The 5,593-nt window shown below is 41.5% G+C and overlaps 1 pseudogene; it reads left to right on the top strand.

Annotated features, from left to right (window-relative positions):
- The first annotated feature begins 2,557 nt into the window (after positions 1-2,557).
- LOC136125946 (ubiquitin-conjugating enzyme E2 N-like) lies at positions 2,558-3,315 on the top strand (annotated as a pseudogene).
- The last annotated feature ends 2,278 nt before the right edge of the window (positions 3,316-5,593 follow it).

Here is a 5,593-nt window from a genome sequence, read left to right as displayed (position 1 = left end):
GATGCAGGGCCGGCGGAGGAGGACAGGACCTGCTCCTTCTCCGTCTGCTTTCCATCACTCCAGCCACACTGCTTCACCCCATGGCAGGAGTTCCTTCCCATAGCAGCAGCGGGATCCAGTCTGCAGTTTCCCAGGCTTCGTAGAACCTAGCCCCTTGGTGCTGCATCTCAGAGACTCAGCCCCAGACCGGCAGCATCTCCTACACTCCAGAGATCTGAGCGTCAGCTCCACAGGCCCTCTCCTCCAATTACAATTTTATTAATTAGGTAAAATTATTAAGTTTCAATAATTCTAATCTCTTCCATCCCTTCGCCAGCCCCAGGGTACTTGATGCTTCCAGCAGTTACTACATTGGCAATAACTTAGTTTCCTTCTTACTTTTTCAGTTACCTAATTAACAACTTTATATCTGGTTAACCTTTTTTTTTTTTTTTTTTGGTTGCATTGGATTCTTAACCACTGCAGCACCAGGGAAGTCCCCCTGGTTAACAGTTTTTAAACGAATTTCTCATTGTATAAATATGGTTTCTATCTCCTGACGGGGTCCTGACTGATACTTTAGGGTACTGAAACATGCTTCTTATTGTTTGTTTGTTTGGTGTTTTTGTTTTTCAGGATGAAGTCAGACAGCTTTTACACGGTGACTGGCATGTAAAAAGTCATCAATTCACGTTAGTCCTGTCCTTCCTTCTGGAACATTCTTAGAGTCATATGGTGCCAAATTGTTTTCAAAAAATCTTAATTTTTTCCTTACTGAAATGTCTAAAAGTACAGGTTTGGAAACAAATAGATTTGTGCTTTGCTGCTTTCTCTGTTACTTTGGACAACTTTCTTCATGTCTTGAAGCCTCATCTATCAAGTGGAAATGACAGGAATAGCACTTATATAGTTGCCGTAAAGATTATATCAGTAATGTTTGTTGACTGTGCCTGGCATAGAGCAGCAGTCGGAAAATTATACCAGTTATGGTCGTTCCCTCAACAATTACTTTTGTAGCCTACTTTCAAACTGCCTCTCCTTCCTAAACACACTTTCCAGATGAGTGTCTGTTAAAACTCTGGTGTACAGAGCAGAATGCAATGCTGCACCCAAGGGGCTGACCAGAGTGGAGGGGGCAGGTCATCACTTCTTATGGTCGAAATGTTCTGCTCTTTAATGGGAACTGAAATCACAGCCTGTGACCACTTTATTTGGAAGCGATGTCCCCACTTCTTTTGCATCTCCCGTATGGTAATACTTTTGTATCAGTCTTGGTTCTTATTTGGGATCAACAGAAAAGATAAAGAGCTGAACTGTGCAAACCAAGAAAATAGTCAACACACACCGGAACTCTTAGAAGACGGTGGTGGTATTTTTAAATCTTCCCAAATTGTCCCACAGATCAACGAAGATAGCAAAACTGAAGACCCACGGACAACATCTGCAACAAAACTAGGTGGTAAGATCTCCCCAGTATTCTACTGATACGAGGAGGTGGGAACAACCCACTGGTAGATAAGCTACAAGGACTGCATGGTGCATAGGGTGACAACTGGGCTCCTAAGGCTCCTAAGACAGAATAAGCCCCAAGTCACTAGGATGAACTAACTGGAAAGTGCTGTGGGCCATTCTGAGAACTAGGTTTTGAAGGATCCAACCAGGAGGCAAGTGCAATGGGTCCATATGACAGAGCTGATAGCACTGGAGCACTATGGGCCCTTGAACTCATGAAATGTAACAAAGCACGGACTTCCCTGGCAGTCCAGTTGTTAAGACTTCGCCTTCCAATGCAGGGGACGTGGGTTCAATCCCTGGTCGGGGAGCTAAGATCCCACATTCCTCGGGGCCAAAAAACCAAAAGTCATAAACCAGAAGCAATATTGTAACAAATTCAATCAAGACTTTAAAAATGGTCCACATCAAAAAAAAAAATCTTTAAAACAAACAAACAAATCAAAGCTCTTTTCCAAAGCAGAGATCCAAACTGAGAAGAAACAGATAGAAGCAGAATCCAAATTGAGCAGGATAAGGAGAGTAGAAGCAAAGGAAAGAAAGGTCCAGATAAAAGCAGAGGGAGGGTTTCCCTGGTGGCACAGTGGTTAAGAATCTGCCTGCCAATGCAAGGGATAGGGGTTCGAGACCCGGTCCAGGAAGATCCCACATGCCGCAGAGCAACTAAGCCCGTGCGCCACAACTACTGAGCCTGTGCTCTAGAGCCCGTGAGCCACAACTACTGAGCCCATGTGCCACAACTACTGAAGCCTGCACACCTAGAGCTCATGCTCCGCAACAAGAGAAGCCACCACAATGAGAAGCTCGCACACCACAACCAAGAGTAGGCCCTGCTCGCCACAACTAGGGAAAGCCCGCGCACAGCAATGAAGACCCAACACAGCCATAAATAAATAAATAAATAATTTTTTAGTTTTAAAAATTAAAAAAAAATAATGCAGAAGAGGGGAAGCGAATAGTCAGATCTCCAAGAGTGTGAGGCCATGCTTTTAATCATTTTGTGAAAACAACGTAAGAGGGAGCTATAGGGAGAAGAGACCAGAGGCTTATCTTGGGATCTGACAAGATGGCCAGGCTGCCCCATGGGATTATCAAGGAAACCCAGCATTTGCTGGTTGGACCAGTTCCCAGCATCAAAGCAGAACCAGATGAGAGTAACACACATTATTTTCATGTGGTCCTTGCTGGCCCCCAGGGTTCCCCCTTTGAGATGGGGACTTTTTTTTTAAATTAATTAATTAATTTATTTATGGCTGTGTTGGGTCTTCGTTTCTGTGCGAGGGCTTTCTCCAGTTGAGGCGAGCGGGGGCCACTCTTCATCGCGGTGCACAGGCCTCTCACTATCGCGGCCTCTCTTGTTGCGGAGCACAGGCTCCAGACGCGCAGGCTCAGTAGTTGTGGCTCACAGTCCCAGCCGCTCCACAGCATGTGGGATCCTCCCAGATCAGGGCTCGAACCCGTGTCCCCTGCATTGACAGGCGGATTCTCAACCACTGTGCCACCAGGGAAGCCCGAGGTGGGGACTTTTAAACTTGAACTCTTCCTTCCAGATGAATACCCAGTGGCAGCCCCTGAAGTATGTTTCATGACCAGAATTTGTCATCCTAATGTAGACAAGTTGGGAAGAATATGTTTAGATATTTTGAGTGGTCCCCAGCACTGCAGATCCGCACAGTTCTGCTATTGATCAAGCCTTTGTTAAATGCTTCCAATCCAGCTGATCCATTAGCAAATGATGAGTCGGAGCAGCGGAAGAGCAACAAAGCCCAAGCCATAGAAACAGCTAGAGCATGGACTAGGCTATATGCCACGAATAATGTTTAAATCGATCTGATCATCAGGTGTGCATCACTTCTCCTGTTCTGCCAAGACTTCTTCCTTTTTGTTTCCATTTAATGGACATAGTCTTAGAAACACGGCAGAATAAAAGCCATTAGCATTTATTACATTAGCAAATCTAGGTCCCGTCCTGATCCACTGCTGTAAAACACGAGCAGAGGCTAGAAGTATCATCTGGATTACTGCGAAACATTTAGAAACAGTGGCCCCTCTCTGCTTTTATTCGTTTCCCCCATCAAGGTTTAAGTATAAAGCACTGTGAATGAAGAGAGTTGTCAGGGTTAGCTGCAGGGATGTGGGTGTTTTCTTTATTATTTTTTTTGGGGGGGGAGGTAGTGTTATGTTTATTTTATGGGCTCCTTTCCCTCTTTTTATGATGATCTAATTGCACTGGTTAAAAGCAGCTAACCAGTTCTTTAGAATATGCTCTCTATTTATTCAGATGCTGTAGATGGACAAGCTTCATTGTTTGAACCAACACGGGAACATTAAACAAACATCACAGCCCTCACTAATAACATTGTGACTTTGCTGTCAAGTGTAAAATTCTCCCTTCAAGTAAAAGCTTATGAACATTTTGTATGGTTTGTCTGGAAACTTCTGTAGATCTTATGTTTCAGTAAAATATTTTTTGTTATTCTAAAAAAAAAACCAGGGAACTCTACAGGGATGAAGCCAAAAAAGCTATTCTGACACACATTTACATGCTAAAAGCAAGAAAAATGCATTGCAGATAAAAAGTAAGCAACAGAAAAAAAAAAAACCAATCAAATCCCATAAGAAAATAATTCTGAGGAAACAGGAGAATTGGGAGTATTATATGTATATATAATAATATAGAAGAACCAGAGAATAAATATTCCCCCCAGACAATAAAACACACCAGAAAGACATGCATACAAGAGACAGAAGTTATAATCCAATATTAAAAAGCAAGCTAAAATGTATTATGAAAATGATAAAAATTATTAAAGAAAAGTATAAATTAAAATTAGAAAATCTTATAAATGAGGTGACTAGAGAATAGGAAGCTTTGAAAAGAGAAGTGACAGAACTTGGGACATAACTAGAAAAAAGAAAAAAATCTTTTAAAAATGAAGACCAAAATAGAAGGAACACAAGAAAGAACAAACACAATAATGTCTTAAGATAAAGACAAGATGGAAAGGAAGACATATTTTAAAAACTATTTTAAAAGAGATAATAAGGACTGAAAGAAAAACGATAGATGTTAAAGATAAAGCAAAGAAGATACAACATATGTATAATAATGGACTTTTCAAGAAAGTCCATGAAAGCAAAGGAAAAGAACAAAGACTAAAATATATAATTCGAGAGAACATTCCTGAAATAAAAGAATTTGTGACTACGTAGTGTAGGAGCATACCATGATCCTAGAGAAAGTAACCTATATGGCCAATTTCAAGATATAGTCCGGTAAAATTATTGGACTTTATGAAAAAATTATTTTAGGCATCCTGGCAAAAAGACCAAGTTACTTAAAAGGGAAATATAACCACGTCATCATATGACTTTTTGATAGCAATTCTTCATGCCAGAAGACAATGGAATAACATATCCAACACATTCAAACAATGTGTCACAGATTTTACATCAACCTAATAAACCTCTATGTAAAAAGACCATAGAAAAATGTTATGAACATGATAACTTGGGGAATACTGTCCTACAAGCCCTTCCTGAGGGGCCATCTAAGGAATAAGCTTTCCCAAAACACTGGAAGGGCATGATGGACTAATAGGGACCAAATTTACCCTTCCACCTTGAACACCCAAAATACAAAACAAAATGTGTGAAACTGGTTTTCAGACATTTAAACCATCAACCAGCCCTGTGACCAGGGACAAGTACTAACCTCTCTAAGTTCCCAGTTTCCTCTTCTATGAAAGGAAAGACTTGGCTGTCCTAACTTCATATGGTTGTTGTGAGACAAAAATCAGATTATACATGTCGTGTGCTTACCATAGGCCCTGGCAGGGTTCTGGGTACCTAGTAGATATTAGTTTTATCCTTACTCTGCAGGCTGAGGAGATAGGAGGGTCACAGATACTAAGTAACTCGCCAAGGACATACAGCTAAAAAGTGGCAACACCCATGCTCCTGACATGGTCTCTTTCTGTCTGGTCCACAAGGAGACTGCACACAATTTTACCACATGCCCGAGTGAGGTTCAGATAGGCTTTGCCTTTTGCATTCCTTGCTCACCAATATTTAAAGCCTGGCCTGAGAAAGACAAGCTGGC

The sequence above is a fragment of the Phocoena phocoena genome, chromosome 7 (genome assembly GCF_963924675.1).
Source record: "Phocoena phocoena chromosome 7, mPhoPho1.1, whole genome shotgun sequence".
NCBI lineage: Eukaryota > Metazoa > Chordata > Mammalia > Artiodactyla > Phocoenidae > Phocoena > Phocoena phocoena.
The sequence above is the reverse complement of the archived record's forward strand: the minus strand, read 5'-3'. Positions and strand labels throughout refer to the sequence as shown.